This window comes from Mesoplodon densirostris, chromosome X (genome assembly GCF_025265405.1).
Source record: "Mesoplodon densirostris isolate mMesDen1 chromosome X, mMesDen1 primary haplotype, whole genome shotgun sequence".
NCBI lineage: Eukaryota > Metazoa > Chordata > Mammalia > Artiodactyla > Ziphiidae > Mesoplodon > Mesoplodon densirostris.
The window spans coordinates 51,234,935-51,248,307 of NC_082681.1; the positions used below are offsets into that span (position 1 = coordinate 51,234,935).

A 13,373-nucleotide genomic window follows, 5' to 3' on the forward strand; every position below is an offset into this window, starting at 1 on the left:
AGGGCGGGAGACATGATGAAATCACAATGCCACATGAACAGTTCTGTGGACCAGTGACTGGTCCCCTCACACTTAAGGAGAGTGACGTAGTGTCAGCCACTGTCTGAGTCAATGGCACAAAGCATGGGCCTGGGCACACTACACTCTGTATCCCCTTTGCTTTGACCCCAGGCCATGTACCTCCACCAGCCCTCTCAGCTCACAGTGATTCTCTAGGTCCTCGTAAAAGGTAAATGTCATTTTTGTTTGTTATTCACATCAGTAGTTCTCCAACTGTGGTCCCTGGACCAGCAGCATCAGCATCACCTGGGAACTTGTTAGAAGTGCATATTCTTGGGCCTCACCCAGATGGGGCCCAGTAATTAGTGTTTACACGTCATACAGATGACACAAGGCAGTTTGAGAACCATTGCTCTAATCTAGAAATGACTGATAGAGTTTTATATGTTATCACCTCTCTGAGCCTCAGTCTTCTCAGTGGATGTGACAAAATCCCTCACTTTACCACAGTGGTGTGAGGAATAAATGGGAAATCCTTTGCAAATGGTATCTGTTGACTCTTCTGTGTTGTAAGATGAATTACCTCCTGGAGCTAGGAAAAGAATAGAAAATCCTTATACTATTTCCTTTTTTTAAAAGAAAGTGCTAGAACTGATCTAAAAAAACTAAAGTCTTTTAAAAATGTGCTTTCTTTCCCTCCTTACTTTATCTTCCAGGAGACTATAATACAAAATATAGTGAGAAAATCTATTTTTAAATGTCTGGCACACAATAAGACTTCAACAAATGTTAGTCCTGGCCTACTCTGATTTCCCTCTCACATAAACTACATAGAATACAGCTATCACAGGCAGCATCTGGAAATGTAAACAATAAGTAAAATATACATATATTTGCATAATGTATGAAGCTTTGGTGCCATGTCTTCATTGCATGAAGGAGGAGTCCTGAGGGAAGAAAATACTCCCACCATGTCCTTTTTTTAAGATTTATTTATTTAATTTTTGGCTGTGTTGGGTCTCCATTGCTGTACGTGGGCTTTCTTTAGTAGCGGTGAGCAGGGGCTACTCTTCATTGCGGTGCATGGGCTTCTCATTGTGGTGGCTTCTCTTGTTGCTGGCTTCTGTAGTTGTGGCACATGGGCTTAGTTGCTCCGCGGCATGTGGGATCTTCCCGGACCAGGGATTGAACCCATGTCCCCTGCATTGGCAGGTGGATTCTTAACCACTGCACCATCAGGGAAGTCCCATCCACCATTTCCTTTTATTCCAGGTGGTTACTTGACCCTATTAGTTTAGCTCAAGTTTGACATTGAAGAGGAATCATTTCTGCCTGATCAGTGTGGCTAGAGGTTTTGCCTGAGCCTCAGGCCTAATGCAAACATTACCAACTTGCCTAGAACACTGTCTGTAACATACCAGCCACTCAGTACACAGGAATGAATGAATGAATGATAGTGACTCCTGGGCTCAGTCTCCGGATGATCACCCATCTCCTCATGTAGAGGGCTGCAATCATGACCTCTGATAAATGGAAAGAAGCAGGTTTTGAGAACCTCTGTGTATCAGGTTTTGTTCTAGGTGTTCGAGATACATTAGTGAACAAAACAAAGTGCTCACCCTCCATGTAGCTTACATTCTAAATTCTTAGAATATAGAGGAAGAATCAGACAATATACACTGTAATGTCAGGTAATGATAAGTGCTATGAATGTGCATGTGGATATGAGGCTTAGCAAATAGAATTATTATTCCCCCAGCAGCTTAGAGAAATGGCTGATGCCAATTCTGAGGCATTTAATGTACAAGATAAGTCTAGAATATCTTGTTATATCATTTAGCAAAGAAGTGGTCAAAGATTACTAGAGTAAAAAAATTAAGGAATGCTGAGGTCATGTCAAAAGGACACAGGAGATAGCCTGAAGAGTCTTCCACTGGCCTAAGATAGAACTTGAGCATAAAAAAGACTATACCAAAAATAAAAAAGACTATAACAGATTGAAACACATTGAACATGTTTTTTTTTGTTGTTGCTGTTTTGTTTTTTTGTGGTACACGGGCCTCTCACTGTTGTGGCCTCTCCCGTTGCAGAGCACAGGCTCCAGACGCACAGGCTCAGCAGCCATGGCTCACGGGCCCAGCCGCCCTGCGGCATGTGGGATCTTCCCAGACCGGGGCACGAACCCATGTCCCCTGCATTGGCAGGCGGACCCTCAGCCACTGCACCACCAGGGAAGCCCTGAACATGTTTTTTAAACTGTCAAGACAGTTCTCAGAAAAAGATATATAAGTGACACTTAAATATATGAAATAATACTCAACTTTACTCATAAGAGAAGTATAAATTAAAACTAAGGTAAGATAATTTCTCACTTATCAGATTGGCAAAAAGTCAAAGGTTTGACCACATAGTCTTTGGTGAGGCTGTGAACAGACATTCTCATGCTTTGATGGTGGGAATGTAAAATAGTACCACCCCAATGGAGGGGAAGTTGTTGAATCTTGCAAAATTACATAAAGCTTTTTCCCTTTGACCCTGTAATCCCACTTCTAGGAATGTATCCCAAGGATTCACTGGCAAAAATACAGTAAAGCATATGCAGTAGATTATTCACTGCAGTTCTATATGTAATAGCAGAAGGTTAAAAAAAAAACAAATGTCCATCAATAAAAGACTGTTTGAATCAATTGCAATACATCCACATTAAGGAGTATTATGTAGCTGTAAAAAGAATGAGGAATATGTACTCTATATACTACTTTGGAATGATCTCCTGGTATATTGTTAAGGTGAAAAAGACAAGGTGGAGAAAAGCATGTATAGTATGCTACCATTTACCTAAAAAGGGAGAGAGAGGGATGAGTACACAGATGATAGTGATAGAGGATGATGATAGATAGAGAGAGAGAGAGAGATTCCTGATATTAGATCAAAATAATGGGCAGACATCTGATCCACTCCCATCTTGGGCCCCAGGAGTTCAGGCTATGGGATTGGCAGCAGCAAAGTAGCCCAGCTTTGTGAAGACTCCTAGGCACCCAGGCACTCATCTTCCTCACTGAAGCCACCACCAAGATTTCTAAGAAGAAGGTCAATTCAGCTAAAGAGGCAGTAAAGAAAGAGCCCAAGAGGAGATTCACAGGTTGTAGCCAAACCTGTTCCTTCCAAAGTTGAGACTAAGCAAAAAACAAAAGGCAACAAGAAAGAATAAACCTTCAGGAAAAATGTGCAAACAAGAGGGAAAGGAGGAGCAAAAGAGAAATCCACTGGGACTGGGGTGGCTAACCAAGACACTAAAGGCTGCAAAAAAGAAGAAACAGAGAACACCTACTGAACGCTGGCAGAAGACCCCAGACCTCCCAAAAGGCAAGAAACTCCCCACATACCTGGGTAGGGCAAAGCAGAGAAATTCCCGCACAGAGGAGCGGTGCCGAGCGGCACTCACCAGCCCGAGAGGCTTGTCTGCTCCCCCGCCGGGGCGGGCGGCGCTGGAGCTGAGGCTCGGGCTTCGGTCAGAGCGCAGGGAGAGGACTTGGACTGGCGGCGAGAACTCAGCCTGAAGGGGGCTGGTGTGCCGCGGCTGGCCGGGAGGGAGTCCGGGAAAACTCTGGAGCTGCCGAAGAGGCAGGAGACTTTTTCTTCCCTCTTGGTTTCCTGGTGCGCGAGGAGAGGGGATTAAGAGCGCCGCGTAAAGGAGCTCCAGAGACGGGCGTGAGTCGCGGCTGAAAGCGCGGAGCCCAGGGACGGGCGTGGGACGCTGGGGCTGCTGCTGCCGCCGCCAAGAAGCCTGTGTGCGAGCGCAGGTCACTGTCCACGCCGCCCTTCCGGGAGCCTGTGCAGCCTGCCACTGCCGGGGTCCCGGGATCCAGGGGCGGCTTCCCTGGGAGAACGCACGGCGCGCCTCGGGCTGGTGCAACGTCACGCCGACCTCTGCCGCTGCAGGCTCGCCCCGCACTCCGTGCCCCTCCCTCCCGCCCGACCTGAGTGAGCCAGAGTCCCCGAAGAGGCTGCTCCTTTAACCCTGTCCTGTCTGAGCGAAGAACAGACGCCCTCCGGCGACCTACACGCAGAGGCGGGGCCAAATCCAAAGCTGAGACCCAGGAGCTGTGAGAACAAAGAAGAGAAAGGGAAACCTCTCCCAGCAGCCTCAGAAGCAGCGGATTAAAGCTCCACAATCAACTTCATGTACCCTGCATCTGTGGAATACATGAATAGACAACAAATCATCCCAAATTGAGGAGCCAGGAGTCAGTGCTGTGCCTCTGAGGTGGGAGAGCGAACTTCAGGACACTGGTCCACAAGAGACCTCCCAGCTCCACATAATATCAAACGGCGAAAATCTTCCAGAGATCTCCATCTCAACACCAGCACCCAGCTTCACTCAACGACCAGCAAGCTACAGTGCTGGACACCCTATGCCAAACAACTAGCAAGACAGGAACACAACGCCACCCATTAGCAGAGAGGCTGCCTCAAATCATAAAAAGTCCGCAAACACCCCAAAACACACCACCAGACGTGGACCTGCCCACCAGAAAGACAAGATCCAGCCTCATCCACCAGAACACAGGCAGTAGTCCCCTCCACCAAGAAGCCTACACAACCCACTAAACCAACCTTAGCCACTGGGGACAGACACCAAAAACGACGGGAACTACGAACCTGCAGCCTGCAAAAAGGAGACCCCAAACACAGTAACATAAGCAAAATGAGAAGACAGAAAAACACACAGCAGGAGAAGGAGCAAGATAAAAACCCACCAGACCTAACAAATGAAGAGGTAATAGGCAGTCTATCTGAAAAAGAATTCAGAATAATGATGGTAAAGATGATCCAAAATCTTGGAAATAGAATAGACAAAATGCAAGAAACAGTTAACAAGGACCTAGAAGAACTAAAGACGAATCAAGCATTGATTAAAAACACAATAAATGAAATAAAAAATACTCTAGATGGGATCAATAGCAGAATAACTGAGGCAGAAGAACGGATAAGTGAGGTGGAAGATAAAATAGTGGAAATAACTGCTGCACAGCAAAATAAAGAAAAAAGAATGAAAAGAACAGAGGACAGTCTCAGAGACCTCTGGGACAACATTAAACGCACCAACATTCGAATTATAGGGGTTCCAGAAGAAGAAGAGAAAAAGAAAGGGACTGAGAAAATGTTTGAAGAGATTATAGTTGAAAACTTCCCTAATATGGGAAAGGAAATAGTTAATCAAGTCCAGGAGGCACAGAGAGTCCCATACAGAATAAATCCAAGGAGAAATACACCAAGACACATATTAATCAAACTGTCAAAAATTAAACACAAAGAAATCATATTAAAAGCAGCAAGGCAAAAACAACAAATAACACACAAGGGAATCCCCATCAGGATAACAGCTGATCTCTCAGCAGAAACTCTACAAGCCAGAAGGGAATGGCAGGACATACTTAAAGTGATGAAGGAGAAAAACCTGCAACCAAGATTACTCTACCCAGCAAGGATCTCATTCAGATTTGATGGAAAAATTAAAACCTTTACAGACAATTAAAAGCTGAGAGAGTTCAGCACCACCAAACCAGCTTTACAACAAATGCTAAAGGAACTTCTCTAGGCAAGAAACACAACAGAAGGAAAAAAACTACAATAACGAACCCAAAACAATTAAGAAAATGGGAATAGGAACATACATATCAATAATTACCTTAAATGTAAATGGACTAAATGCTCCCACCAAAAGACACAGACTGGCTGAATGGATACAAAAACAAGACCCATATATATGCTGTCTACAAGAGACCCACTTCAGACCTAGAGACACATACAGACTGAAAGTAAGGGGATGGAAAAAGATATTCCATGCAAATGGAAACCAAAAGAAAGCTGGAGTAGCAATTCTCATATCAGACAAAATAGACTTTAAAATAAAGACTACTAGAAGAGACAAAGAAGGACACTACATAATGATCAAGGGATCAATCCAAGAAGAAGATATAACAATTGTAAATATTTATGCACCAAACATAGGAGCACCTCAATACATAAGGGAAATATTAACAGCCATAAAAGGAGAAATCGACAGTAACACAATCATAGTAGGGGACTTTAACACCCCACTTTCACCAATGGACAGATCATCCAAAATGAAAATAAATAAGGAAACACAAGCTTTAAATGATACATTAAACAAGATGGACTTAATTGATATTTATAGGACATTCCATCCAAAAACAACAGAATACACATTTTTCTCAAGTGCTCATGGAACATTCTCCAGGATAGATCATATCTTGGGTTAAAAATCAGGCCTTGGTAAATTTAAGAAAATTGAAATTGCATCAAGTATCTTTTCCGACAACAATGCTATGAGACTAGATATCAATTACAGGAAAAGAGCTGTAAAAAATACAAACACATGGAGGCTAAACAATACACGACTTAATAACGAAGTGATCACTGAAGAAATCAAAGAGGACATTTAAAAATACCTAGAAACAAATGACAATGGAGACACGACAACCCAAAACCTATGGGATGCAGCAAAAGCAGTTCTAAGAGGGAACTTTATAGCAATACAATCCTACCTTAAGAAACAGGAAACATCTCGAATAAACAACCTAACCTTGCACCTAAAGCAATTAGAGAAAGAAGAACAAAAACTTCCCAAAGTTAGCAGAAGGAAAGAAATCATAAAAATCAGATCAGAAATAAATGAAAAAGAAATGAAGGAAACGATAGCAAAAATCAATAAAACTAAAAGCTGGTTCTTTGGGAAGATATACAAATTTGATAAACCATTAGCCAGACTCATCAAGAAAAAAAGGGAGAAGACTCAAATCAATAGAATTAGAAATGAAAAAGGAGAAGTAACAACTGACACTGCAGAAATACAAAAGATCATGAGAGATTACTACAAGCAACTCTATGCCAATAAAATGGACAACCTGGAAGAAATGGACAAATTCTTAGAAATGCACAACCTGCCAAGACTGAATCAGGAAGAAATAGAAAATATGAACAGACCAATCACAAGCACTGAAATTGAAACTGTGATAAAAAAATCTTCCAACAAACAAAAGCCCAGGACCAGATGGCTTCACAGGTGAATTCTATCAAGCATTTAGGGAAGAGCTAACACCTATCCTTCTCAAAATCTTCCAAAATATAGCAGAGGGAGGAACACTCCCAAACTCATTCTACGAGGCCACCATCACCTTGATACCAAAACCAGACAAGGTTGTCACAAAGAAAGAAAACTACAAGCCAATATCACTGATGAACATAGATGCAAAAATCCTCAACAAAATACTAGCAAACAGAATCCAACAGCACATTAAAAGAATCATACACCATGATCAAGTGGGGTTTATTCCAGGAATGCAAGGATTCTTCAGTGTACGCAAATCAATCAACGTGATACACCATATTAACAAATTGAAGGAGAAAAACCATATGATAATCTCAATAGATGCAGAGAAAGCTTTCAACAAAATTCAACACCCATTTATGATAAAAACCCTGCAGAAAGTAGGCATAGAGGGAAATTTCCTCAACATAATAAAGGCCATATATGACAAACCCACAGCCAACATCGTCCTCAATGGTGAAAAACTGAAACCATTTCCACTAAGATCAGGAACAAGACAATGTTGCCCACTCTCACCACTCTTATTCAACATAGTTTTGGAAGTTTTAGTCACAGCAATCAGAGAAGAAAAGGAAATAAAAGGAATCCAAATTGGAAAAGAAGAAGTAAAGCTGTCACTGTTTGCAGATGACATGATACCATACATAGAGAATCCTAAAGATGCTACCAGAAAACTACTAGAGCTAATCGATGAATTTGGTAAAGTAGCAGGATACAAAATTAATGCACAGAAATCTCTGGCATTCCTATATACTAATGATGAAAAATCTGAAAGTGAAATCAAGGAAACACTCCCATTTACCATTGCAACAAAAAGAATAAAATATCTAGGAATAAACCTACCTAAGGAGACAAAAGACCTGTATGCAGAAAATTATAAGACACTGATGAAAGAAATTAAAGATGATACAAATAGATGGAGAGATGTACCATGTTCTTGGATTGGAAGAATCAACATTGTGAAAATGACTCTACTACCCAAAGCAATCTACAGATTCAATGCAATCCCTATCAAACTACCAGTGGCATTTTTCACAGAACTAGAACAAAAAATTTCACAATTTGTATGGAAACACAAAAGACCCCGAATAGCCAAAGCAATCTTGAGAACGAAAAATGGAGCTGGAGGAATCAGGCTCCCTGACTTCAGACTATACTACAAAGCTACAGTAATCAAGACAGTATGTTACTGGCACAAAAACAGAAAGATAGATCAATGGAACAGGATAGAAAGCCCAGAGATAAACCCACGCACATATGGTCACCTTATCTTTGATAAAGGAGGTAGGAATGTACAGTGGAGAAAGGACAGTCTCTTCAATAAGTGGTGCTGGGAAAACTGGACAGGGACATGTAAAAGTATGAGATTAGATCACTCCCTAACACCATACACAAAAATTAGCTCAAAATGGATTAAAGACCTAAATGTAAGGACAGACACTATCAAACTCCTAGAGGAAAACATAGGCAGAACACTCTATGACATAAATCACAGCAAGATCCTTTTTGACCCACCTCCTAGACAAATGGAAATAAAGACAAAAATAAACACATGGGACCTAATGAAACTTCAAAGCTTTTGCACAGCAAAGGAAACCATAAACAAGACCAAAAGACAACCCTCAGAATGGGAGAAAATATTTGCAAATGAAGCAACTGACAAAGGATTAATCTCCAAAATTTATAAGCAGCTCATGCAGCTCAATAGCAAAAAAACAAACAACCCAATCCAAAAATGGGCAGAAGACCGAAATAGACATTTCTCCACAGAAGATATACAGACAGCCAACAAACACATGAAAGGATGCTCAACATCTTTACTCATTAGAGAAATGCAAATCAAAACTACAATGAGATATCATTTCACACCAGTCAGAATGGCCATCATCAAAAAATCTAGACACAATAAATGCTGGAGAGGGTGTGGAAAAAAGAGAACACTCTTGCACTGCTGGTGGGAATGTGAATTGGTACAGCCACTATGGAGAACGGTATGGAGGTTCCTTAAAAAACTACAAATAGAACTACCATATGACCCAGCAATCCCACTACTGGGCATATACCCTGAGAAAACCATAATTCAAAAAGAGACATGTACCAAAATGTTCATAGCAGCCCTATTTACAATAGCCCGGAGATGGAAACAACCTAAGTGTCCATCATCGGATGAATGGGTAAAGAAGATGTGGCACATATATACAATGGAATATTACTCAGCCATAAAAAGAAATGAAATTGAGCTATTTGTAATGAGGTGGATGGACCTAGAGTCTGTCATACAGAGTGAAGTAAGTCAGAAAGAGAAAGACAAATACTGTATGCTGACACATATATATGGAATTTAAGAAAAAAATGTCATCAAGAACATAGGGGTAAGACAGGAATAAAGACACAGACCTACTAGAGCATGGACTTGAGGATATGGGGAGGGAGAAGGGTAAGCTGTGACAAAGTGAAAGAGCGGCATGGACATATATACACTACCAAATGTAAGGTAGATAGCTAGTGGGAAGCAGCCGCATAGCACAGGGAGATCAGCTCGGTTCTTTGTGACCGCCTGGAGGGGTGGGATAGGGAGGGTGGGAGGGAGACGCAAAAGGGAGGGGATATGGGAACGTATGTATATGTATAACTGATTAAATTTGTAAAAAAAAAAAAAAGAAGAAACAAAAAAGGAGAGCATGGCCTCTGATGCAGCAGGACGGAAAGAAGTCAAGTCTGACTGGTATACTTAAACCAAGTCTTACTGGTGGTCCCAGTGCCTCCCTTCTTCAACAATATGGAGGAATGTTTTTTATCAGCTATTTAGAAAATGCAAATTTTTAAGTAGTTCCAGAAACATATTTTTAAGAAGGAAGAAATTCCACCTCATTTAAAAAATATATTTAGATAAGTGTAAATGCTTTGTTTAGGAGATGAAATCATGTGCTGGCTGTTTATTTTTCTGTAAAGCCATAGATTAGTCAGATATTGAATGAAAGGAAGCTTTGACTGCCTTGTGTGTCAACTTAGCATTCCATAGACTGCAGACGAGGGTGGTGTTTATATCCTGTTATACAAAGCATAACTAAATGGTAATTTAGAGCCACAATCATGCACTTAACATGTCATAAATATTTAAAATTATTTATTCATATTGTTTTATTAATTATCATATCAGAAAGCAAGAAAGCTATCAAAGACGATTGGGGTAGTGTCAAAAGCACTCAGGAACCAACTTGAAAAGGGCTACAATGCCAATTTGAATATCATTAAGAATAATAACTGCAATGAACTTTTGAATTGAAACACATCAAAAATGTTAAAAACCCATGAGTAATAATGACACTGAAAAATATATTCATTGGTCACCTTTGGAGGATGGTGCTAAGGGAATCCAAGCTGCCCCTCAGAGTGATGAAATAGCTTTCGAGAGGAATTTTTCCTTTATAGACATATTGCAACTAGTAAATGAAGGAAGAATTATAGAATTGGAATATCACCATCTTATAAACCCCTAATGAAATAATGAATCTAGGTAATGACTGTCAGTGACCACTAATATCACAAAGGAGAGATTCAGCCAGATATTCTGTACCTCTTGATAGAAATAGACACAACATTTATGAAATATTCCTGCCCCAAAAAATCAATCTTGAATCAGATCAAGGCATTAGATCTACCAGTTTACAGGAAGTATAAGGAACAAAAGAATATGTTAACCAACACTTCAGAGATGTGATCAGCAAAATCCAAAATGTGATAAACTTTACAGGATAAACAACCTGTTTTCTTCAACAAATAAATTGAAATAATAATTTAAAAATAAAAACAGAGACAGGGAACCAATGAATTGAGAGACTTAAGAGACATCCACAAAATACAATGTATGGATGTATTTGAATCCCGTTTCAAAGAAACTGTAAAAGGAAATTTAGGTATTCAGGAAAATTAGAACACTAAATGGAAATATAATGTTAAGAAATATTGTTACTTGTTTTATGAATAATAGTGATTTCTTTAAAGTCCATCCTGCTTGGATGGATTAAATACAATTGACTATAAATTGATAATTATTGAAGTTAGTTGGTGAGAATATGTTAATCTATTACTATCTACTTAGGTATATATGTTTGAAAAAATCCATATTAAAAATATAAGAAGCATACATTTACAGCGTCCCTACTATAAACTCATGTCCCTACTAAGAGTTGAACTCAGCATGAACGTAAATGCACCATTGGTCTAGTTTGGTAGAAGTGGTTCAGAAAAAGCAATAATGAGGTCAGAAAAAGAAGTATAATTAAATGAATTATGAAGGTCAAACACAGTAAGTCAAAAAAACATAAGCTAAACCCTTCAGCCATCCATAGGCACTCAAGATATTAAGAAGATAAAAGTAATACTAGAACTTTTCAGATATTCTTGGAATTTTATTTGATTGGAGTCTTACCAGATGCATCTGGTAAGAGAATGATGCTAGTGAGTTAGTTCTTCTAAAAAACCAATCTTTGATCATCTGCAGCCTCCTCTTCTGCCTTACTTCTCTGTCTCAGTAAAAGCTGCCATCGCCTCATCCAACCAGTTGTTCAAGCCAAAAACCTAGGAATCACTGACACCTTCTTCTCCCTCATTCTCCACATCCAATTCTTTACCAAGAGCTGTTAATTTGCAAATACTTCTAAAATACTTCTCCTTCTCTCCATCTCTACCCCTAACATCCTAGCAAATGTCACCATAATTCTCATCCAAACAACTGCATTAGCCTCTCAACTCTTTTAGTTATCCCTCCACTCTTGCCCCCTCCAATCAATTCTCAGAAGTGCAGCTAGAATGTTTTCAAAATGTAAATCCTGTCAGGCTCATTTCCCTGCCTAAATCCCTGATATGTCTTCCCCTGGGTCTTGAGATAAATACCAGGATCCTAAACATAGTATATAAGGCCCTGCGTAATCTGGTCCCTGCTACCTCTCCAGCTTCATTTTCCACCATTTTGCCTCCCACTTTCTGCAGTCCAGTCACACTGACCTTATGTTCTTCAACTGCATCACACTCTCTCGGTGTCAAGGTCTTCATGTATACAGTTACCTCTGCCTGGAACTCTTCCTCACACCCTACTTCTTGAACCCATTCTTCTGGATAACTCCTATTTATCTTTCAGATACCAACTTAATATCTGTTTCTAGAAGTCCTCTGACCCTAACTCCTCCACTCCCACATAAGGTAAAGTGTTGACAGAGTACTTCTCCCATCATAGCCCTTATCACACCATATTACAATTATTTCTTTAATATACTTCTCTCCCAGTAGACTCTAAGCTCTATAAGAGAAATAATCAGGTATGACTTGTTCACTATTTTATTTCCAGCATTTAGATCATTGCATGGCACAGTTTACTCAAAAAATAGTTGTTAAATGAAAGGAAAATAAGTCCCTTGTTGTTTTGAGGATTTCCCTGTTCTGAAGGTGACACAACTGTTTTATTAATGCTTATTAATGAATACTGGTTTAAAAAACCTCAGAAGAATCTAAATGTTACAATATTTTCATGTCCTGATGTTCTGCCTATCCACAGACGGTGAGATATTCTATCAATAAGGCCTGTGCCTAAGAATGAGTTTATACATTATGAGTGCCTGCTGTTTAAGGTCAATTCTCCACCTGTACTCTGCATCCATTCCTGTCCAGTATCTTCAGATACTTTGCCTACATCCTTATCTCTCTTTATAGATCATTCTAATAGATCATAGTAGCATCTAAGCCTGCTCTAGTATCACTCATCTTTGAAAAGCCCTCACTTGATCCATATTCCTCTCCACCTACCACTCAATTTCTCAACGGCTCTTGAGAGTAAAATTTTTCTAAAGAATTATCTATTCTCATTGACTCCTCTTCTTAATCTCCCATTCACTCTTCAGTGTACTCTGAAATGGCTTCTCTATCTGAAATGGAATCTCTATCACACCACTGAAACTACTCTTGTCAAGGGCACTGAAGACCTCCATGTGCCAAATCCAGTGGACACATCTCTGTTGTCTTCTTGCTTGATTCCTTAACAGTTGAATTCCGTTTTTGAAATAGTTTCCTCTCTTGAATCCTGGGGTACCACTGTCTACTAATTTTCTTCTTACTCCACTAATCACTCCTTCTCAGTCTCTTTTGCTGGATTCTTCCATATGCTGGGGTTCCTCAGGGATCTTTTCTTGACCCTCTTCTCATTTCCCACTCTATACCCTTTCCTTAAGAGGCATTCTCATGA

General features: G+C 40.2%; 1 pseudogene; it reads right to left on the reverse strand.

The window, feature by feature from the left end:
- Positions 1-13,373, reverse strand: part of LOC132481587 (sodium/potassium-transporting ATPase subunit beta-3-like) — a 35,221-nt pseudogene that overhangs the window by 1,594 nt on the left and 20,254 nt on the right.